Source organism: Myxocyprinus asiaticus, chromosome 8 (assembly GCF_019703515.2).
Source record: "Myxocyprinus asiaticus isolate MX2 ecotype Aquarium Trade chromosome 8, UBuf_Myxa_2, whole genome shotgun sequence".
Taxonomy (NCBI): Eukaryota; Metazoa; Chordata; class Actinopteri; order Cypriniformes; family Catostomidae; genus Myxocyprinus; species Myxocyprinus asiaticus.
Window position 1 is genome coordinate 43,301,080 of NC_059351.1, and position 25,456 is coordinate 43,326,535.

The window sequence follows — 25,456 nt, forward strand, 5'->3', positions numbered from 1 at the left end:
AGGATGCAGACGATGCAATAACCGGAGAAGAACCTCCAAATTAAATTGCAATTAACCCAGCCCATTAGCACTTTGCATTCAAAATTTCGCCAAACCCACTTGCACCTAGACTTAGTGTACAGGTGTTATTAATCCCCATTAGTGTTCCCTAATGTTCCAATTCCCACCCTTTTCATTCTCACAGTATTGTGCACACTGCAGATAAGAATGAGCACCTGTTCAGCTGAAATGCTGAGTACTAATCTTATATACATGTTAGAGAAATGAATTTCGACCTAGGTCCCAGTGGACTATAGCCTTAAATGCATTTAAATGGGGATCAGGTGAAGTATATCATAACCAACCATTGCAGCCTTTGAAGTATCAAGAACGTCGATAAAAATCATTCAGTTGGGACAACTCGCGGAGTAGTTTATAAAGGATTTTATTAATGTAAATGACATTGGAGTAGGTTTGGACTTGGCGGACAAGATCTGGTTTATGCACACTTCTGCTGCTGCTACTTGACATTATTCAGTATGCTGCTTTTGTTGGAAACGTTCTGCAGCTGATATAAGAGAGACAAGTAAGGCAGATCTAGACAAGTGGAGCTGGGGAGGAGGGTAAATTCTTTAAGGCTGCTCTGCTGGATTTGAGTAAAAGCTGTTGTGGTGATTACCTGTTTTATGTTTTTTGACAGAAGGTGTAATTGCCTGATTGGTTTAAGTAAAGCCGTGTCAGAAACTGGACCTATTGGCTTGTGCCATGCAGAGTGCAACTTAATGGACATTTTTTATTTATTTATCCCCTTTTCTCCCCAATTTGGAATGCCCAATTCCTACTACTTAGTAGGTCCTCATGGTGGTGCGGTTACTCACCTCAATCCGGGTGGCGGAGGATAAGTCTCAGTTGCCTCCCCTTCTGAGACCGTCAAGCCATGCAGCTTATCACGTGGCTTGCTGTGCATGACACCACGAAGACTCCGCACATGGAGGCTCATGCTATTCTCCGCGATCCACGCACAACTTACCACGTGCCCCATTGAGAGCGGGAACCACTAATTGTAACCACAAGGAGGCTACCCCATGTGACTCTACCCTCCCTAGCAACCAGGTCAATTTGCTTGCTTAGGAGACCTGGCTGGAGTCACTCAGCATGCCCTGGATTCGAACTCATGACTCCAGGGGTGGTAGTCAGCGTCAATACTCGCTGAGCTACCCAGGCCCCAACAGGACATTTTTGATAAGGTTAAATGCTGTGATACATAGTAGTAGTACTAGGTGGCACTTTCTTAGTGGGATAGTTCACCCAAAATTAAAGATGTATCATTTACTCACCTCATTCCAAATCCTTTCTTCTGTGGATCACTAAAGAAGTTAAAGAAATATTAAGCTCAATTGACCGCATTTGTGGCACAAATGTTGATTACCACAAAAATGTATTTCAAATTGTCCCTCCTTTTCTTTAAGAAAATCTGGGTTAAATTGAGGCACTTACAATGGAAGTGAATGGGGCCAATCCATAAACGTTAAAATATTCTCTGTTTCAAAAGAATAGCAACAAGACCTAAACAAGTATGCACGTTATGATTTTAGTGTATTAAAATGGCTTACTTACCTTTTCTATTTAAACTTTAATCAAATATTACTTTGCTGCCATGACAACACAACGCCGTAAACCCCCAAATGACCATAAAAACAATGATTTAAAAAACTTTACAGCTCAAATAATATACAAGTTTGAGAGAAGAATTACTGTAAGTGCTTTCATGAAATTATTAGCTTCACAATTCTGCCCCTCCAAAAACTGGTTCCATTCACTCCTATTGTAAGTGTCTCACTGTAACCTCGATTTTTGTTTTTTTTGTTTTTAAAGAAAAGGAGCAATGAGTTGAAATACTTTTTTTGTGGTAATGAACAGTATGCCATAAATGCTGTTGATTGAGCTTAATTTGTGTTAATTTCATGGTATGAAAAAAAAAAAAGAGTAAGATGGTGACCGAAGCTAACATACTGCCTCACATTTTCTTTTGTATTCCACAGACTAGAGAAAGTTGATTATTATAACTATAGAATATCATGGTTGATTATTTGTCTGTAACCATATTTGTAGTTTGCCTTCCACTGTTCAGACTTAATTTGAATGGTAAAGGTTCAGTGTTCCCAAAATTATCAATAGTATCTTCTGTTACATATATTCAACTACAGTCTCATTCTATATATCATTGCATAAAAGTGAAAAAAAGAAAAACAAATCTGGCAACACACTTAATCTTGTCAATACCCAGACCACATCTGCTGTCCTTGGCTCGTCAAATCACGTCTGGTTACTTTAGTGACATTCTTCTCCCACACAGTACAAAACCTGGGCTCTTGCCCTAAGGCTGCATTCTGATTTAACAGCATCATCATTATATCATCTACTGTGACACACATTTAAAAGTGCAGAAACACATGAGAATTCTCAAGCTGTGCAATCTGTTTTATTATCTGGATGTCTTCATATGTCATTCTTTCTGGAGTGCACATCGTTATTGGTGTCTGTTTCCTTCTTGGTCTGTCCCTATTGTGCCACAAATGATCTCTGTCTGGGTCTGTCTCTCTCTTTATAACCTCCTCCCTCCTTAGCAGAGAAGACAGAGTAAACCTTTTCATTACTAATGGGATTTGAATACTCTCGTCTTGGATCTGTAATGGGATAACAAATAGGCTTTTAATTAGGCCCTTCTCAATCATTAGGAAGTTAAGGAGGAAAAACATAGGCTAACTAAAACCATCAAAGAGCTCTTTTGAACTGCAGTCATTTAGAGAAAGTTACAACCCTGTACCATCAGAGATTACGAATGAGTGACTGGTTCGATGCTACGTCACGATCAACATTCCTGCCATCAGCTCTGATCTTCATGAGCAGAGAGCCATTTGAGTCTTGTCTGCACCCAAGATGGAGGTCCATAGCTGCCACGGATACAAGCTCAGAATGTGAAGCACGGTAATAAATAGATACAAAAAAGCCAGCCAGTTATGATGAATCATCACAAAGGTAACAAGGAGAGGAGGACTAGTTGGATAAGTCAAAGAATGCAGGAAGAGTGTTGGAATGGGCTGAGAAGAGGGTAAATTTAAGTCGATGGGTTTTCGCAGATTTGGGCAGAGGCAGATATAGCAGAACAGAGTAGACTGATATATCGGTTTTCCCGATAAATTGGTACCGATAGTTGCTTTTGGAACTATCGTTTTCGGCGGAAATCTATGGCGATAGCTGCCGATAGTTTTTTCATCATTTCGTCATTTACAAATAAAAGTCCCCGGTGTGTTTTGGGTTTTTTATACTTAAAAGTCGGTTTTGTACCAAATCTTGCAAAATGGTTATTTTTGGGATTTTGGTTGAACAACTATAAATTAATTTTAAAAACTATCGGCCAATCCCACCACCATAGTTATCAGTATCGGCAAAATCCACTATCGGTCGACCTCTAGAACAGAGTACAAACAACTCCACAAGAAGATGCTACAAGTGTTAAAAGAATGCTTTGAAAATGATAAATACCTAAAAGCAGATAATGGCCTCAAAAAATATTCGGACACTTGAGCCACACTTAAAATTACAAATTTTGTTGCGGAAAATATCAAACCAAGTGGAATCTGCAAACAAAAGCAAGACAAGACAAGTTTGACAACCAGAGAGTGTAAAAACTTTTTTTTAATTATTTATTTAATTTAGCCATTTAACACACATTCGCAAGTTCGAATGCAGGGTGTGCTGAGTGACTCAAGTCAGGCTTCTTAAGAAACCAATTGGCCCGGTTGCTAGGGTGGGTAAAGTCATGTTGGGTTAACCTCCTCGTGGTTGCTATAATGTGGTTCTCGCTCTAGGTGGGCCGTGTGGTCAGTTGTGCGTGGATGCCACGGAGAACAGTGTGAGCCTCCACACGTGCTAGGTCTCTGCGGTAACGCGCTCAACAAGCCCCATGATAAGATGCGCGGATTGACTGTCTCAGACGCAGAGGCAACTGAGATTCGTCCTCCGCCACCCAGATTGAGGTGTCACTACGCCACCACGAGGACTTAGAGCGTATTGGGAATTGGGCATGCCAAAATTGGGGAGAAATAATTTAATTAATAACAATGAAAAAAAAAATAAAAAAATTTGCTATTTAAAACCTAACATTTCTATTTGCAAAATGAAGTGTGCTTACGCTATATTTCTTTAAAATAACTGCCACATTGTTTGATGTTTTATTTTCTGATGCAATGATATTCATACATTTTTAAGTGTGGCTTGTACATTGATCAGTCCTGCAGTCTGGTCAAGCCCTGCAATTCAACAGTCCTGTTCTAGCATTTTACTGAACGTTAACTTCAGACAAACGTAAATAACACACGTCCACTTGAATGTGCCTAATTACTGTACATCAGATCCTGGTGAGCAATGTTCTCTGCATATCTTGCCACATAAGTACATTACATAATTTTCATGATGACATCTTTGAATGCTATTAATGTACCAGAAAGATGCTGTACGAGCAGACTGCTGTCATTTCATCCATTAAGTCATCATAATTACACTTACTTATTAGACTCTTTTACGTCTAGGAAAATGAACTGAACTGACATTTCATAGGCCTAGGATAACTTTCTTGACCCCTGTCACCTAAGTTTAAAATGCATAGCCTACTTAAGGCTTATGCATTTTACTTTCACTGGATTACTGGATGGTGTTCTATCACTCCATTCAATAGAAACGGCCCTCAGGATTCGAGGACAGATGGCAACTGATCATGAAGCCATACCCTGCTGAAGAATCTTTAGCTCTTTCTTCACCTCGTTGAATGTGATGTTCAGTCTGGCCTGTGAGATGTTACCACTGCGGGTGCTAATGGGCAAAGTGTTGGGGAGTGACAGCTGTGGGGACTGATGTATTAAATAGTTAGTAGGGGCTTTAGCAGCAGGTATCCAAAGATGTGATTAAATAGGGAATGGGTCATTAGAGGAACAGTTAAGACACATTAGAGAACTGGTTTGGTTAGTTGGCGATTTCTCCTCTCTTGCAACCCTAATGCCTAAAGCCAGTGATCTCTGTCGAACTGATCAATGTGTCCCTCACCTTATTCCAAACAACTTTTCTTTTCTGGTCAGAAAGACGTGGTAAAGCACAGTAGATATATGCACCCCTCCCTTTTGATTATAAACATGAACATTGAAATAGGCTTGCTTTTTACACTTAAAAAAGTAGTATTTTAGTTGTAAAGAGTGCCACCTATGTCAGTGGTAGTACTATTCTTTTACAGTAAATATACAGTAAACTCGTCATTTTGATTAAAGCCACGCGAGGAAAAAGGAAGAACTCACACGCTCGTTTTAAACCCTCGCACGCACAAAGAAACCACTGCCGCGCGAGCAAAATCATTCTTCAAACTTTGCTCATGAGAACACCTTTTAAATTTGTGGGGCGGGCTCTTGCTGTTTTGTCTGTAACCTCAAATATCATTGGATATTCCCTTTTCCAGGAAGTTAGTTGTGATTGGCTCCCTTTTATTTTGAAGAACCATAACTAACTCACCTGGGGCATGTTCAGCCTGACAAAACATAGCAAAACGTTTATTTAAATGGAAATGGTGGTGCACCGAACACCCTTTTGTGTTGCGCAACGATTGCAACTAAGGCACCTGAGAAGGCTGGCCCGGTTCCAGATCAAAATCACTGAGGGTGATTCTGAAAATAGTGGGGGTGCTTTGTATAAAGTGGAGATGTATCGTAATGACAAATTTTTAAAATATATTAAATCATGTTTAAATGCTACTAAAACAACATGCAGTTGTGCTCAAAAGTTTGCATACCTTTGGAGAACTGGTAATATATGTACCATTTTTAAAGAAAACATGAGTGAGCAGGCAAAACACATTTCTTTTATTTCTTATGGGATTCATATTCAACTGTAGGTTATAACAGAATGGCACAATCATAAAACAAAACATGGCAACAATGAAAAAAATGAAATGACCCCTGTTCAAAAGTCTGCATATCCTTAGTTCTTAATAATGTGTATTGCCCCCTTTAGCATCAATGACAGCGTGCAGTCTTTTGTAATAGTTGTCCATGAGGCCCCAATTCTTGCAGGTGGTACAGCTGCACATTTGTCTTGGCAAAATGCCTCCAAGTCATGCAAAGTCTTTGGTCGTCTTGCATGAACTGCACGTTTGAGATCTCCCCAGAGTGGCTCAATGATATTAAGGTCAGGAGACTGTGATGGCCACTCCGGAACCTTCACCTTTTTCTGTGTAACCACTGGAGGGTCAACTTGGCCTTGTGCTTAGGGTCATTGTCGTGCTGGAAAGTCCAAGAGCGTCCCATGAGCAGCTTTTGTACAGAAGAATGCAAATTGTCTGCCAGTATTTTCTGATAATATGCAGCATTCATCTTGCCATCAATTTTCATAAGATTTCCCGTGCCTTTAGAGCTTACACACCCCCAAAACATCAGTGAGCCACCACCATGCTTCACAGTGGGGATGGTATTCTTTTCACTATAGGCCTTGTTGACCCTTCTCCAAACATAGCACTTATGGTTGTGACCATAAAGCTCTATTTTGGTCTCGTCACTCCAAATTACAGTGTGCCAGAAGCTGTGAGGCGTGTCAAGGTGTTGTCAGGCATATTGTAACCGGGCTTTTTTGTGGCATTGGCACAGTAAAGGCTTCTTTCTGGCAACTCGATCATTCAGCTCATTTTTGTTCAAGTATCGTCGTATTGTGCTCCTTGAAACAACCACACCGTCTTTATCCACAGCAGCCTGTATTTCTCCTGAGGTTACCTGTGGGGTTTTCTTTGTATCCCGAACAATTCTTCTGGCAGTTGTGGCTGAAATCTTTCTTGGTCTACCTGACCTTGGCTTGGTATCAAGAGATCCCCGAAATTTCCACTTCTTAATAAGTGATTGAACAGTACTGACTGGCATTTTCAAGGCTTTGGGTATCTTTTTATATCCTTTTCCATCTTTATAAAGTTCCATTACCTTGTTATGCAGGTCTTTTGACAGTTCTTTTCTGCTCCCCATGGCTCAGTATCAAGCCTGCTCAGTGCATCCACGTAAGAACTAACAAACTCATTGACTATTTATACACAGTCACTAATTGCAATTTAAAAAGCCACAGGTGTGGGAAATTCAACTTTAATTGCCATTTAAACCTGCGTGTGTGCCACCTTGTGTGTCTGTAACAAGGCCAAACATTCAAGGGTATGTAAACTTTTGATCAGGGCCATTTGGGTGATTTCTGTTATCATTATGATTTAAAAGGAGCAAAACAACTATGTGATGATAAATGGCTTCATAAGATCACTATCCTTAAATAAAAGACAGTTTTTTTGCATGATCAGTCATAATTTCTGCCAGGGTATGCAAACTTTTGAGCACAACTGTAAATAACAGTTTATGTACAAAACTTTTTTTGCTTCGTTTTTTCACATGATCTGTCGCTGAAAATCACAGCAAAATGCTGCTCCTGCAGATTAGGACATATTGATTTGCACAGTCATACACGTTTATAAGTTTTGATGCAGCAATTGTGTGTTCACAAACTGCAGGGATTTTTGTGTTTTGGGATTCTGGGATTCAAGGAAATCTGCTTGCCAATTTACAGTAGACTTACATATTCAATTGAGCAGAGGTGTGCAATTGTATTGATACATGGGCCACATCAGCCGTTAAGTAGAACATGGAAGAGAGAAGATAAAAATTCTGCATACTTGTATCTTTTAATCCCAGAAGTAGTAGTGCACACATGCACTCAATGAATGATGCACAATTTTCTGAAGTGTATTCTGATGAGACCATTCTGTGACTGCTTGAAGTTTTGCTGCTACTTTTCTATCACAGTAAAACTGAATAAAGGCTGAATAAAATTATTAATTGTTTATTTTACCATACTTCAATGCAGTGGTAATTTAGTATTCAGTTTAACACTCTACATCAGGAGTCTGGTTTAATAAATAAAATAAAATATTTGGAAATGATAGATTTTAAAGGATTATTTTAATGTTGGCCACAAAGTGGACACATTTGTTTTATTCTCAGAACATTATCAACCTGTTTACACGCTCATGGGTCATAATGTGAGTCTCGTCAGTGGTTTATTTGGCACCCCATTCAGCACACAACTGAATAAAACATGCTGCATGACACTGATAAATGATTACCGGAGTAACATTCACATACAGGTGTGAGGGACTTCAGCATTTTACAAATAACACAAAGACCAAATCCTCTCTCACTTGGATTTGCTCACGTGTCCCCTCCGTGTGCGAATGAAGTGAAGATCTATTGGGATTTAACTTAAGTTTATCACTGAAAAGGTTTTCTCGCAGACTTGGCACTAAACAGCACACGCAGCATCACGAATGGACACGAAGTGGCTGCATCACACTTTTCTTTGAGTATAATATTGCACTATTGAGCACTCTGATTGGGGTGTTGCATCTATTTCTGGCAACCCTGAGCATATTAAAAGCTTATGGATGTGCGATAAGTGAAAGATCTAATAAAAAATGTTCATGATAAATCGACCCGCGGGCAGCAGTTTGCCCTGGTCTGCAATTGAGGGTGCTCTAAGTTTCATTTTATGGTGCTTAGCACCCCCGTAGAACCGGGCCTGTGAGGAGGCCATTCTTTGCGTTCTTTTCGATGAAGTTTCGGAGCCTGATGAAATCGGTTTAAATCCGTGTTTAATACTACAAAATACACTTGATGTTACAGTCACTGCCCTTGCCATCCAGAATAGCAGAGAACATCCCAATCGAATGAAGGGATATGTGGAAACTGTGGTTCCTAATTATGGTGATCCAACATTTGCCTCGCATTTCAGGATGACAAGGCAAACATTTCTTCAAATGTCTTGAATTGTTCCATACACCAAGCTGCAGTGGACACATTTGTAAAGTACTTTAGTTGGATCCATTGTGCGCACTGCCTTTTTAATACGGCTGGGTTTATATACACATCGCTGCTGATTGGGTAACATCTCTGACACTCCCACCAAATGAGAGAAAACGTACCTCAAAGCCCGTTGCACACCGTTTCGAGGAAACATGTCGTTCAACCTGGAAACCGTAGCAAAACGGTGCACACCGTTTTGAGATTGAACGTGCCCCTGGTCTTCACAAGAAACAAGGCTTCATCAAGGGACACTGCATGGGAGTCATTATTACTTTATTTGTTGCTAATTCTTCATATAATAACAGGACTGATTTAATGTTATATAATGTAAGTACTGTGTATCTTTGCCAGACACTAAAAACAGGAAGCTGACCAGCTAATTGTTGCATTCCTGTGATGTAACTATAGAACTTTAAGAACTGCTATTTATTTATATATAATATACAATCTTACTTTTGTCATTGCAGATGTAAGACACTTTATAATTAATTGAAAGGTTGTGAGCCCAGGAAAATAAATCATAGCCTTAGTAACAGGAGGATGCAACGTATCTGCGTCAACATCAGTAGTTACAGTGACTTTAAACCACTGATTTCAAGTTGCTATATGGTGACTGTCTTTAGTTTGTATAATGTATGTCACTTTAAAGTAAATTAGTGTACATATAAGCATGCAATATAAACATTTTAGAGAAAGCATTTTTTGTTATCAGCCTAGATATTGCTGTCTTGTCAGTATGAGTGGTTAATTGTTTTATGCTTTCCATCCCTTGTGCAAGGGTTCCTACCTACACGTCACCCACAGATATGCTTTTAGTCCTAAACTGTGTCTAAATTGTAATTAATAGCTGTAGTTTACTACACCAGGGGCATTTTAGCCTCCTTCACAGGGTACTTTTCAGATTACTCTTTTTAGATCATTGTTGTCATACAAATGTAGATGATTTAACTAAATGTGAGGGAACATAAACCACCTCAGAAAAATCACCTTGTTTAACACATTTTCTGAGACTCTAATGTTTTTTTTATAATACCGTTTTTAATCTTACAGTTTCTCCCATGAAAATAATGTGAAAGATATGACTGTTATTTCAAGGTCTGTGACCTTCTCACAGTATGCCACAATGCTAGATAAAGATGGTTAAGTAATGCCAGAGCTTTTATTCCAAGTCACTTGACCTGAGTAATTGCAGATCTCTTTTGAATATTTTGATAGATATTTGGCCCACTTACAGTCCCTCCCCCCAGCCTCTCAAATATCTGTTGCCCCCATAGGGGAAAAAAAAAAAAAAAAAAAAAAAAAAAAAAAAAAATTTAAGGGTTAAGATCACTAGGTGATCACTTATTACTTTATAAAAAGTTTGTTGCTTGTTTCAATTAGATTTTGTTCTTTATTCTGCAGCAAATTCTGAAGCACCATCTTTTGGAGCAACTTTTCTGTGAAAGAGCACTTTTTAGAACTCCACGACCTGGATTACATGGAGTTTGTGTGTTGCCAGCAGCTGTATCTCTTGACCAGCTCTCACTGAACCTGCCCTTCATCTGTAGAAAAAAAAATGAAGCCCTTGTGGCCTTATACTACAAAGCAATAAAAACAATTTATTGTGGTCAATGATAATTACAAAATTCCAATGTGATACAGAAGTGCAATATTTAATTCAATGACATGCCACTCAACACAATTTACTTACCAATCGGAGATATTGAACTAGAGTTATTAGCTAGAGCACTGTGTAAAAGGGAAACAACATGCCTAGCAGGATCCTGCAACTTGGCCTAACATAAATGGAGAAACCATTATTAGACCCAATATAGAAAACGAAATGGCAAGTACACAGCATGTACAGTATATGGTATAAAATGGTGAGAAATTAATAGTAAGAATTGGCTTATTGAAATACAGTATATGCCCAAGACAAACATGAGCCAAGATACTACAGTACATGTAGCAAGGTGTTTTACGATCAAAGGGCAGGATCAAGCAGATGACCATACAAAATGAACGTTAAACTAAAATGTTGAATAACCAGCAGCCTATGTTCTCTGCACGTACCTCACCTGTTGATCAGCCGATTTGCCACTTGTTACTGGAGTAATACAATTTATAAAAGAAACAGTTCTATGTAGTTCTACCCAACATCACAGGAATGCAACAGCTAGCTAGTAAACTGTGACGAGGCAGGCGAGGAATGAGGATCTAAACACAGCTTTATTAACCCAAAGAAACAAACCACAGGAAACCTGGCACAGAACATGACAACACATGTGAAGACTGACAAACTAACCAGGGGAAACAAGGGCTTAAATACAAAAGGGAAAACAAGGAACACCTGGGGAAACAATCAGGGAACGAGGAACACCTGTGGAAACAATCAGGGAGAACCAATCATGAAATAAAACTACAAAGGACTACAAAACTAACACAGTCTGGACAAAATCCAGGGAATACATGACATAAACTGTAGTAAACTTACTGTTTTTAAAGTGTCTGGCAAAGATAAACATTATATAGTATGAAATTAGCCCTGTTAAATGGAAGAAAAATAATAGCAACAAATAAAGTATAATGACTCACATGCAGAGGGTCCCTTGATGAAGTCATATCTCACAAAGAACAGGGGCACTTTCAGCCCATAGCAAAACATTTATTTAAACAGAAACGGTGGTGCGTTGAACACCCTGCTGTGTTACGCAAGTGTCGCAACTATGGAAGCTGAGAAGGCCATTCTTTGCATCCATTCTCAGTGGTTCCTAATTATGGTAATCCAACAAATGTAGTTTGAGTAGAGTAAAAGTACCTGTCCTAAAAGCTACTCAAGTAAGAGTAAAAGAGTAGCTCATTTAAAAGTACTCATGAGTAGTGAGTATTGAGTACGGAGTAGCGAAAGCTATGCCCCTTTATAATAAAAACTCTATGCTGCAATTAAAAAATGTAGCACACATACCGTAATTTACATTCCCTTTTATGCTGTTTGCCAGAAAGAATAAAAACATTTAGGTATTTTATAGGTGTTTGTGACTGACAACATATCACTTATGTATGATAAACACTACATGAGTCTGATTCCAAAAAAAATAAAAGGGAGACATGATTACAGAAATGAAAAGATTAAAAAGTTATTTACAATACACTGATCACTATTTTAAATCATAATGTATGAAACAATTACATTAAAATGAGTTTATGTGTAATGTCTAAATTTCCCTTAATGTCGATAGAGAGAGTTACTGTTGCGCATAAAACATAACAATGCAAGGAATGCAAAAAAAAAACCCTACTAAAAAAAAAAAAAGCAAGGTCACTTGGCGCGTCATGTCCCGCACAATAGAGGAGGTAGAGCATTTGTTTGGTACAGGGGCCACATCAGGCTTTAAAGGAATAATTCACACCCTTATGCCATCCCGGATGTGTATGACTTTCTTCAGCAGAACACAAATTAATATTTTTAGAAGAGTTTCTCAGCTCTTTTGGTTCATACAATGCAAGTGAATGGATGTCAAAATATTTAAGCTCCAAAAATCACACAAGTCAGCATAAAAGTAGCCTAATCCATGTGACTCCAGTGGTTAAATCCATGTCTTCAGAAGAGATATGATAGGTTGGGTGAGAAACAGATCAATATTTAAGTACATTTTTACCATAAATTCTCCTCCCTGCTCAATCAATCTCCACTTTAACTTTCACTTTCTTCTTTTGTTTTTGGTGATTCACATTCTTTATGTATATCGCCAACTACTGGGCAGGGAGAAGAATTTCTAGCAAATATGGCAAAATATCTGGTTCTCACCCACACCTATCATATCTCTTCTGAAGGCGTGGATTTAACCACTGGAGTCACATAGATTACTTTTGTGCTGCCTTTATGTGCTTTTGGTGTGTCAAAATTTAGGCATCCATTCACTTGTATTGTATGGACCTACAGAGCTGAAATATTCTTCTAAAAAGCTTAATTTGTGTTCTGCTGAAGAAAGAAAGTCATGAAGGTGAGTAAATGACAAGATAATTTTCATTTTTGAGTGAACTATTTCTTTAAGTAGCAAATGGGGAGCCACATTGTCCTCCTTTTGAGATGCAATGTTCCACATTAATTTAGTTCTTGTATCTTTTAAGCCCAGAAATAGTTGTGTTCTCATTCTAATACATGATGCACAATTTTCTGAAGTTTGTTACTGGTGGAATGTTCTGCCTGAAGTATTGTTCTACAAAGGTTGATACTTTTCTATCAGGCATTAGAAAAAACATGATAAAGGCTAAGCATAATTATAAATTATTTTATCGCCTCTACTTTCCTGGTAATTTATTATACAAATTAACACACTCTCTACATCAGGGGTCGGTATTATGTATATATAAAAAAAAAACTAACAATATTATTAAAAAATATTATTATTAAAACTGTCACTGTTTTATTCTTTTACATTAATACTTTTAAAGCTACTCAAGTTATTCAGCTAAAAGTAGTGAGTGGATTTCTTGTTTCCTTGTTGTTTGATTAATAGCCTTTATTATGACATAGCCTACTAGACAGTGCTCAATTCGGTTACAAGTACACTTGAAGTCCAACATTTTGATGCAAATACGCTTTTTGTCCCACTGTTTACTTTCACTTTAGACCAAACCGACTGCGTTTACATTAATGCCTCACCAAGATGGGCATTGGCGGAATTATAAAGTGTATTTGACCATTTAGGCGCGTACCCGCATTAGCGCACAAACATTAGCCGCCTGTCAATCAAACAGCACGCAGCTACAGACATCAGGAAATAAAAAGTCAATCTTTTATATTATATCTAGATCAACCAACCAGTGGTTGTCTTGCTATCGTGATCGATGTAATGAACACCCCTGGTCTAGATGTAGAACATAGACTAAGTATAAAATTACTCAAAAGTTTATCATCGATATCGAGGACATCCTTCTCTTTCTCTTTTTTCAGATAAACATCAAGATTGTTTAATCGCCCTGCCCTATTGATAACATTGCCTTAATCTCTCACATCAACCCAATAATCTCAGTGATAGATAGCTAAATTACAGGCTACATTATAGACACACAGAATCTAGTAAGCAGAAATATTACATTTACCTAGAAATGTTTCTTCAAATAAGATGCAGGATTAATGCAGATATCTGGCTTGAGCAAGTTAAACTCACATGACACAATCAAGCAATTGGCCTTTTTCACTGCGAAAAGCCCTTTCATGTGCGGCCATGATGTTCAGGTGTTGAAATGTGTTTGAGGCATCCTCCACATCCATAACAGTTGGCGCCCGATCTACAGCTGCCATTCAAGTTTTTTTTTACATGTGATTTGATTTGACGGGAGTCACGAGACACTCCCTAGCCAATCATGTTGATAGATAAAAATAAAATCAGGACAGGGAAGTAGCGAACACAGACGGTGGGAAAATAGCGCATTAAAAGTACAGTTACAGCACTTAAAATGTACTCAAGTAAAAGTATAACATTTTTAAAATACTTAAAAAAGTACAATTCCTGGGGAAATCTACTTAATTACAGTAACGTGAGTATTTGTAATTCGTTACTTTACACCCCTGCCCAAAACCGACTGGATCGCTTCAGAAGATATTGATAAAACCACTGGAGTCTTATAGATTTTTTTTATGCTGCATATATGTGCTTTTTGGAGCTAAATTTTGGTCATCATTCACTTGCAATGTATAGACATACAGAGCAAAAATGCACTTCTAAAAATCTTTGTTTATGTTCTGCAGAAGAAATAAAGTCATACACATCTGGGATGGCATGAGGGTGAGTAAATGATGAGAGAATTTTCATTTTTGGGTGAACTATTCCTCTATATTCTTGATCCAAAAGGTTCTTCTTATTATCCAGAAGAGCCTTCAGGCCACTGGAGATTGAGAGTTTGTTAGTGGGAAAGCAAAGGCAGCTACATGCAAAAAAGCCCTGTAGCCAGTTTTGGGCAACATTACTTTTAAAAGTAACTCGTTAGAATATTGCGTTACTCCTTAAAAAATTAACTTAATTAAAAAGTCATTTTTGATGGAAAGTAAAGCGTTATTTTACTTTTGTGTTATTTTTGCATTACTTTTTTCTCACAGTCACTTTCTCTTCTGCTATGCTAAGCATTCCATACAAATAAGCCATGCATTGCATACAAGAGACATTACAGGTCACGCTAGCTACTGTACAACACTCATGTCAAAACAACATAGTAAACAAATAGATATTTAGAAAGTAGGTCTTCACGTCATATTTATAATAAAGAATCAATAACATGCTTATGCATGATATGTTTTTCCATCAACATAGCAGCCAATATGAATAATGAAGTATAACCACTGTTTTATGTAAAGTAGCAAAGTCCAACACTTGAATCTGCATTATATATGTCATCATATGTGGTGCCCAACTGCCCATCGACAATGCCAGAGTCAACTTGAGAAGTTCTTCAGAAGTCAGGAAAAATCAGTGGGGAATGCCAGTCTAACATGTTCAAGCAATAAGTCTGATGAATAAATGAATATTTTTCACTTAAGTCATCTCAGTGCACGCTTGTTTTGAGTTGATCCACGGTGCATACAGATGCCACAACTTCAAAGGCACATGCTGATACAACTTGAATGGAATCGTTTTTAATGCTACCAAAATGTCATAAAAACGGTTTGTTTCATGAATCAAACTACTTGTTTATTATAAAACAAAAATGTAGAATATTGTTAGAAACTAAGACATTTTCTTTGCATACACAATCGATGAAGAACGTTGCTTGGAGCCACTAATCCAGAATCTTTTCTCATCCCATTCTCCCAGTTACAGGGAGCTCTAACACAGAGCAGTTCGGCTGCATAAGTCAGTGAACTGAGCGAGTATTTCACCCTGTGTATCATGTCGTGTCCAGTGGAAGACTAGTTCTATAATCCCTCTGCCTAAACGCGTTAACAGATTTTTTTTAATGCAGTGTGTATTACCACATGAATCAATTGTGTTTCACTCAACCTCATATTACTTTAAAACACGAAATCCGCATGCGCGTTAGAGAGTTCATTGATAGGCGATGTCTGTATCTAAAATGTAATAGGCTCTTTTACCTGCAAGGCGGGACTTCCTTTCAACATCTATTGATTGTTGGGTGCTAGAGCTTCTTGGTTGGGCATTCCAATTTCTCCCATTCATTTAAATAGAAGTGACTCTTCTCTACTAAATAGTCTCTGGCCTCACACTCTACAGAACTACAATGCCAATCCTGCACTACGTCTCCTCCCTGAAGTTTGCACACTTTTACTCCTGATTTCTCGCAATACAGGGACAGTAGAGGTGTACAAAAGCAACGTGTTACTTTATTTAAAAAGTAACTCAGATATTATGGTCTAAAACAACAAATATTGCAATACTCGTTACTCGAAAAAGTGATCTGATTACATAACACGCATTACTTTTATCGCGTTACTGCCTGTAGCTGTCTCAGTAAGACCAAAGACATTGATGGCTAAGGCTGGTCTGGATGGTTGATTCCAAAATTTCAAACTCCACTGGCTAAAGGCTCGTCTGTCTTCTATTGATCCATGCAATTTCACTGAGCCAATTATCCCCTTATTTCCCACTACTCATCGCATGCCAATATTCTGGGGAGAGTAAAACACTAAAAGGCCCTCTCACACTTCCCATTCTGTACCACTAGCTGATGCAGGCCAATCGATTACACAATGATGTTATACTCCATACAGGTTAGCAAACATTCACAACCACTGAGTTCAATGTTTGTGGTTCAAATGAATGCACGCATTGAAACAACACATTAATATTGTTTTAACAGATGCAATTAAGAAACATAACCACTGCATTCTCATGCCTCTGTTTAAAGTGTGATTTCCATTTTAGCCTGCAGCCACACCATGTGTAAACTGTAACCACTATGTAATTTCAACACATTCACACAGCTCTCTCTCTCTCTCTAATGCACAGATTTGGTAGATTTTTTTGAAATGTTATGCAGATTTATGAAATACTCTACAAATCACAGCCAACTGTAATTACAACCTCTCTGTAATTACGCTTTGTGCAGCTCTGATAAAAATCTTCACAAAGCAGATTGGTTTTATTACCACTCCATAGCTAACATCAGTTTTCATTTCTTGTTGACATAAATCAAGCAATTTCAAGGAATACTTTGAAAAAATGTAACTTCTGTGTATTTAATGGTATAGTACAGAATCAGAACTTGATGTTCACACATTCATTTCACACCAAGTTGTTTCACAGTGAAGCCCACACTGTAAAACCCAACAAATGTGCTAACCAGTACCGCCACTCCCTAAACGCATATAACGCAGTCTGCGTAGGGCACCAATTCCCTAGGGGGCCACCAAAAACTCTGGAGCACAGACGATCACCTCAATGCGCACACTCACCACGCCCTGTGCTCGCACTTTCTCTCCAAGCAACCCCCTCCCCCCATCCATCCACCCATTCTTACAATTTTGTTACAATGCATTTGTTACTCAGATATCCCTAGTTAAGATAACTTGATCTGTATGAGTGCCATACAAAGTGGATTCTAGTTCTAGCACACTTATCATGGGACTCGAGAGGGAGACTGAGCCTAGGTTTAGGACCAATACAGTACATTTTGAGTATTCTACATATTGCTTTTGCCAACCATAGAATAGTAACTAAGTTAAAGAGGTCAACTGATATATCGGTTTTGCCGATTAATCGGCACCGATAACAGATAATCGGTTATCGGCAAAAATCCACACCGACAGTTTTTCCTTGTTGTGTTCGTTGCTGGAGCGGCTGGGTAGGGTCTACTGTTGTTATACAGTATGAGAGCAGCCTCTAGAGGCTAAATAAAAACTATCACTTCACTGATGCCTTGTGGTGTTTGATTTGACACGAGACTACACTCTGCATGGAGCAGATCACTCAGATTCGGATTTAAAACATCAACAACGAAAAGGTATGTATTCAGTACACTACAGTACACATTGTCATATCATTATAAAGTAATTAATTTGTTGACTAGGTGCTGCATTAGTAGAGAACAGCAGTATGTTTGCCGACAAGGCTGAGAGGACGCTAACATTAAAGCTATAACCTCAAGCGGTTAGAACAAGGTGTCAAAAATACACGCAAGTCCTACCCAAATGTTTAAATGTCACGATTGTTACCATCTATTTGCATTAGTTTATATCTAGCTGGTCACGTTTATGCATTCGTTAGCCAGCTAAGTTGCATATTTAAAGCTAGTGACACGAGAAAGCAAATTAATATCTTCATGCAGCCGAGAGAAACGTATAAACAGATCAGAAACGCATCTGATTTCAATTAAAAAAATGTATCCTCACTAATATGATGACTTCAGATCGATCACATTCTTGCGCTAGAAAGGCTAGACATGGCGCAATAAATACAGTTTAACAGAAAGCAGGTGCCTCAATATGCTTTTAAAGTTCTTTTTAATTAGACACATCATCTAAAAAACAGCACTCCTGCATGAGACGCTGAATAAACAAAAACAAAGGGAAACAAAGACGTTCGTCTAGCATGCGTTTACATAGAAAAACAAATGGATGGTTGCAAAAGAGTTCACTGTGAACAGCCCCTTACAGTTGGTGGAGGTCTTTGGCCTTTGTGTCTTGCTCTCTTATAAGTGTTTCTCAGATTAAGCAATGAGTTGTTTAAATGCTTTATCAAGAAAGATGTTCAACTTGGAAATGTGTGTCTCAACATCCTCGCATTCGGTTCCAGTCTGTTGTGTTCTGTCTGTTTGAACAGCCCCTGGCCTGGGCTCATAATCTGAGCCGCTTCACCACCAAGTTCAGCCGAATACCACTGCTATCTGTGAATATTGCTACTCTACATACTGAATAAAAAACAATGTGGTATTTCGCTGTTATTATGAAACTTGAGTCTGGAGTAGTAGGAATCAGTGCAAGTGTAACACCATGTGAACTGTCTATTGAAGCGTTTCCCCTCTCATTTTACTTTTGACTTAACATTTGATAATATGGACCGACTTAACATTTTTATTTATTTATTTTATGCACATTAGTTTAAAATGAAATGCTATTTTTTTAACAGCCAGGATAGGAATGTTCTATGCAATATAGCGGTGCTGAATTGTTTATGTATTTATTGTGCCCTCTTGTGGACTAAGGAAACAAAGTCAATTTAAATATCAGCTGACTTTAAAATTGAATATTAGTTCATGTATATTAATATTTATTTCATTTAAAAAGTACAATACATTGTCGTGGTTCAGTCAGTACTGTTTATTTTTGTAAAAGATTCAGAACTATTTGAGTGTTATTTTTTTTCATTCAGTATCAATTTTAAAATATATCAGTTGATTAATCGGTTATCGGCAGGTACTGACCAACTTAGATATCGGTATTGGTAAAATCCACTATCAGTCGACCTCTACTAAGTTCCACTCATGAGTGTATAAAGCAAAACACATACATTCCTTTAGTTTAACTTTTTTTAGTATGCTAATCCTTACTAAACCTGTTAGTATTTAGGACTGCCACTGTTCCTCTTATCTGAGATAGAATTTAGTTAACTTAATTGCCTGAAGTAACTTTGGCTCAGAATAAGTAAGGAACACTCTGAGTATTTTAGTAACTGAGACTTCTATTTAACTTGATACAATCTAGTTAACATAAGTGATTTAAGGCAACAAGTTAGCACAATTTAATTAAGTAAAATGAACAAATGTGTGTTTACAGTGTATTAGAAATGCACAGCAGAAAACCATGAGTACTTTCCTATATTGGTCATATTGATATACAATATGCACACGGTTGGGGAGTAACAGAATACATGTAATGGGATTATGTATTTAAAATACAAAATATTAATAAATGTATTCCACTACAGTTACAATTTAAATTATTGGTATTTAGAATACAGTTAAATTCAAAAAGTACTTACTTTTTATTTGTCATTTTAATTGCATTTTATTGTCAATTGTTTAATTTAATATTTAGTCCTTTCAGATGGAAAACATTTATACGTATAAATGATGCGATCCAAAGTGCATTTGAACAGCGGTGAAACACTTTCTTATGATGTGTTACATTCATACGAGCAGACAGAGAAGTCTGAAGTAAGTTTGCAGCAGAAGAAATAGAAATAAACATTGTGTAAATTGTCAGCTTTACGCTAAGCTAAAATGCTATTTCTAGCCATTTTACATGCACATGTTACCAGGCACGATCATATTTTTTTATCAAGAAAATTGACATTGGATCATAGTTTCTTTGATATTAGCTCAAAAATTGTATTCTTGATAATAATATTTGTATTGTTTTCCTGTAAAAATATCTAAAAATCATTAAAACAAGATCAATTTGATTTATCTTGTTTTAGAAACAACACTGCATAAGATATTTAGGTTTTTCAGAAAATGTATTTTTAACGTGTATTTTGTCTTACTGTACTGGCAGAGTTTTTATAGTCGAAACAAATGAAAAAATCTACCAGAGCTGAAGAAGTAATCCAAAGTATTTAGAATACGTTACTGACCTTGAGTAATCTAACGGAATATGTTACAAATTACATTTTACAGCATGTATTCTGTAATCTGTAGTGGAATACATTTCAAAAGTAACCCTCCCAACCCTAAATATGCAATATACTGTATATATGCCACATTTTGGTGAAGTGTAGCATTGGACTTGGTTGCATGCTGCACCATGACAAAAGCTGACATAACATAACTAATTAGTTAATTAAGCACTGTGCTTGTATGTCTTGCAGGTTATTACTGTTGCAGTCATTATTTTATGTGTTACCTTACGAGACTGTATGCATACATTCATGATATTAAAAGCTTTAAAATTATGTGACATTATCCAATGTGTGATATAAAGAAAATGGAATGTTGGTGCCCTGTTTTCAATGTAAGCTTGCCTATAGTTCCTGTATTTAAAGTAGTAAAGCATGGCACTAGTAAGGCCAAGGTCATGGGTTTGATTTCCAGGGAACACACGTGCTAATTAATTTCAACATTGAAAGTGCTGAAAGCCACTTTGGATAAAAGCGAATGAATGCAATGCAAGGCTAGAGTTTTAAAGGATGCAATATTAAATTGAGTTTGACTTCAGAGGCAGTTTTTGGTTATATGTTACAGGACTGCATGAGGTTTAGTAAATCAAATGAAGTCAACAGCACCAGAGCCAATGGTGCCCTGTATCCCAGTCAAGACACTGCCTCAGTCTGCCAGAAATTACAGACTACTATTAATGGCCTTCCATTTGCGAATGTGGTCAGTCTTATTATCCAAACCTTTAGACTTTTAGTTAATTTTAGACTGCAATTTGCTACTGACTGCACTGACACAATATATGACATCTGAGATAATATGACAATATTCAAGAGGTAAATTAACGTGAGCACACATGAGATCAATAAAAGAACTATAAGAAAGGGACAACAGTGTCTGAAGCAGTAAATAATCCTATCTCTCATTGTCATTTCTCACAAATTCTCATTGTCGTCATGTATTCCTAAGAAAATAGAGCAGTTGTGAGCATTTTCAGTCCAATAGGCCGTTCCATAACCAACAATCTCTGGACTTTATTACTTATAGCCTAATGGCAGACTAACTAAGGAAAAAAATATACCTCAAAATAATCTGAAAACAACAACTATCGCCTCAATAAAATCAAACCATCCAGACATCTCTGCATATTACATTCTCTTTAGTAACACAATCTAGACTTGAATTGATGAATCTGGAAATGACTTGACTTCAGTCACTCTGGACTTCTGGATCAAAGCATCACGGACTGTCTCATTAATCTCTATGTACCTGGACTTTATTGATAGTGATGTTTCTGAAATCACTGAACGTTTTAATGCATTTGGCGTATTTAACTAATGTAATTACTGTATAACAGGGCACCTTTGTGCACTAAATTTAAACTCCCAAAAAATTTTGTTTTTCATTTTCCAGTAAAAATATCTACACATGCCTTAAACAAGACACATTTGCTTGACAAGCAAAATTACATAAGATATTAAGTTTTATTAAAGGGACAGTTCACACGAAAATGAAAATTATCTCATCATTTACTCACCCTCATGCCATCGCAGATGTGTATGACTTTCTGTCTTCTGCTGAATACAAATGAAGATTTTTAGAAGAATATTGCAGCTTTGTTGGTCCATACAATGCATGTGAATGGTAGCAAGAAGTTTGAAGCTCCAAAAAACACATAAAGTCAGCAGCCATATCACCCTATAGCTCAAGACTGGCTGCCCACTGAAGCTAAGCAGGGTTGAAACTGGTCAGTACCTGGGGAAAAATAAGGTTGCTGCTGGAAGAGGTATTAGGGAGGCCAGCAGGGGGTGATTATCCTGTGGTCTGTGTGGGTCCTAATGCCCCAGTATAGTGATGGGGACACGTAACGTTCATTCGCTCATTTATTCAAAAAATTCATATGACTCATCCAGTACAAATAACACTCAAATCCATAACAAATCCATACAGTGGTAAAATCTGTGTCTTCTGAAGTGGTATGATAGGTGTGAGTGAGAAAAAGATCAATGTTTATGTTTATTTTACTATCATTTCTCCTCCTTACCGCATGAAGAATGCGAATCGCCCCAAAACAAAAGAGGAAGAACGTGAAAGGGAATGTGGAGATTTTTAATAAAAAAGGACTTAAATATTGATATGTTTCTCACCCACACATCATCATATCACTTCTGAAGACACGGATTTAATCACTGGAGTCTTATGGATTACCTTTATGATGCCTTTGCTTGCTTTTTGGGCCTTCAAATTTCTGAACACCATTCACTTGGACCTGCAGAGCTGAAATATTCTTATTAATTTATGTTCAGCAGATGAAAGAAAGTCATACACATTTGGGATGGCATGAGGGTGAGTAAATGATGAGAGAATTTTTGTTTTTGGGTGATATATGGTTAGAATTCTCAGAAAACTAGTCTTAATACTTATGCCATTTTGCAATTTTGTTTTTTTTTTAATTTTTTTTTTTATATTTTTATTGGAAAACCAAACAAAAATATAGACTAAGAAAATGATTTTTGCAGTGATAACATCTGTCATTTAGCTATAAAAAGAAGTGAAATCAAGTGCAAATAGCCAGGTCTTTACTTCCTATTATTCAAAAACGGATTGGAAGAAAAAACTGTTAAAAGTGTTGGAAAAACTGAATAAATGTAATTAAATCTTTGGCTGTGGGTGAACTGTCAACACTCTTTGGGACCCAGCAGACAAGGAACAAACAGGCAATATTATGGCCAAAAATGCTGATAGAGTCGTGTGCAAACATGCCATAATCAGAAATGGAGATCATTCTATCTATCTCTCTTGGGTCTGAGGATGTGAGAAATGATACCGCATGCAACTCTACCTCTTTTTATTAACTGTGGAGAATACCACGTAGGCCTATGGTGTAATAAGATAAAATACAGATAATGCCAACTGCAATTCAATCAAATCGGTGATGGGCATATATTTGGAGGTCTGTTACCTCGCTGTTAATTCGTGCCCGATGGCGCAACCAGTCAGATTTTCACCATTTTTTCCCTATAAGGTAGACGAGCTCCGGTCCAAATCTCCTCTCGCCCTTACATGATCGCCGATTCGCCGTTTGCTAATATTAAGCAATGCTGTCCCTGCACCGATCGCTACAAACTCGCCATTCCGACTGTCACTATCCAAAACATGTTACATGTGTCAGAAAGTATGCCTCTCACCTCGCAGATCTGTGCCCTTTTTCCGCCCGTGTCCAGCAGCAGCTCCAGCAGGATGACGTCACGAGCGCCACTCGCTGCAGCAGAAGACACGCGCAGCGCAGGAAAATAAAGGTGTGTGTGTGTGTGTGTGTGTGTGTGTGTGTGTGTGTGTGTGTGTGTCCACAAGGGCCCGGCCACCGGTCCCCACGTGGGAAATGGCTTACTAAACATACTAAACTATGTTTTTTTGAAAATGTAAAAATGCAAAAAGGTTTCTGTGAGGGTTAGGGTATAGATATTATCGTTAGATCTGTATAAAATGCATGGAAGTCTATGGAGATTCCCCACAATGATATAAAAACAAGTGTGTGTGTGTGTGTGTGTGTGTGTGTGTAGAGAGAGAGAGAGAGAGAGAGAGAGAGAGAGAGAGAGAGAGAGAGAGAGAGAGATTCTCTCTGTAACGAGGAAGATATGCCCTACTTGTTCTGCCTGGAGTCGGCATTTAAGATGACTGTGATAGGCTACAATTTGTTTTAAGCTGCATATGGAAGACAAGGATACGCATTCAGTCAATACGGAGTGAAGGTGATGATAAAGGTAGCTGCAACACAACGTGTGTTTTTTATGTGTTCATTAGCATCTATGTCAACACATCACTTGTATTGCAATTATAGTAGGCTATCATCTTTCTCTTCGTCAAATAGACAGCTTTTGAATCGACAACAGAATCAAATGTTTTAAAATAAGACCCAAGAGGTAAATCTACTAGTAGCTTGTTATAAAGCTTGTGTAGAGAGAAAGCTTATGAATAATTTGTCCGATTACCTATTTACCATTCTTTCCTATAACCGTAGCACATCCTGGTCATTGCACAGTTATAATAAATAATAGCTCATTTGTTTCACAGCACATCATGTTTATCAAGCGCAGTGCAGAGATTGAGAAACAGTCTGAACCTTGGAACAGGTGCATTGATTTGCATTGGAGAACATCTTAGAACATTACAGTAAGACAATAGCGTCATCTTGTGGTTTTATTGTAAATGTGCAAGAGCCATGTCAGAAAAAAAAAACTATCTATCTATCTGTCTGTCTGTCTGTCTGTCTGCCTGCCTGCCTGCCTGCCTGTCTGTCTAATCATTACGATTAATATTTTGCAGTTTACGAATGTGAAAAGAGAGAGGTTGAAATAATCTATTCTGCCAAACAGTAAACAGTAATTCTTCAAAAAATTAAAATAAATAAATAAAAATCATCAAAGGTCTCATCAAAGCTCGTCATTAAAACCAAACCTCTGTTTTTCTCTTGCTCTTTTCTTTCTTTCTTTCTTTCTCTTAATTAATAAATAATAAAAAAAAGCATGAGTGAATCTTACAATCGTGTTTTAAGCCTTGCTTTTTATGCAAACCAGCACAGCAAGACTCCCTTACTTCTACCAAACATGCTTACACAAACTGAGCAATTACAGCATGTCAGGAATTGCATCAGACATTTCCCATACAAATATAACAATATTCTATCAAACATACATGGCTGTGTGCATTCCGTTGGCCTTATATAACCTCTTTTAAAGGGATAGTTCCGCCCAAAATTAAAATTCTCTCATCATTTATTCTCCTGCCATCCCAGATGTGTATGACTTACTTTCTTCTGCAGAATACAATCGACGATTTTTAAAAGAGTATCTCAGCTTTGTAGGTCTACACAATGCAAATGAATGGTGTCCAAAAATTTTAAGCTCCGAAAAAAGCACATAAAGCCGGCATTAAAGTAATCCATAAGACTCCAGTGATTTAACCCTCATGTGGTGTCATTTTTTACTAATTTAGATTTTTTTCTTTTTTAAAATGGTATC

General features: G+C 37.5%; 1 protein-coding gene across 3 annotated transcripts in view; it reads right to left on the bottom strand.

The window, feature by feature from the left end:
* Positions 1–23,734, bottom strand: part of LOC127444569 (F-box only protein 41-like) — an 83,508-nt gene extending 59,774 nt beyond the window's left edge. Inside the window, exons 1-4 of one of the 3 annotated variants that reach the window (XM_051704017.1) lie at positions 23,398–23,547; positions 10,597–10,681; positions 10,323–10,447; positions 1,317–1,346 (exon numbers count right to left, since the gene is read on the bottom strand). The gene's annotated coding sequence lies outside the window, so the exon portion shown is untranslated. Of the gene's footprint in view, positions 1–1,316; positions 1,347–10,322; positions 10,448–10,596; positions 10,682–23,397; positions 23,548–23,623 lie in introns of those variants that run through there. The other 2 variants (XM_051704016.1, XM_051704018.1) reach the window with 2 other exon arrangements.
* Between the last annotated feature and the right edge of the window lie 1,722 nt (positions 23,735–25,456).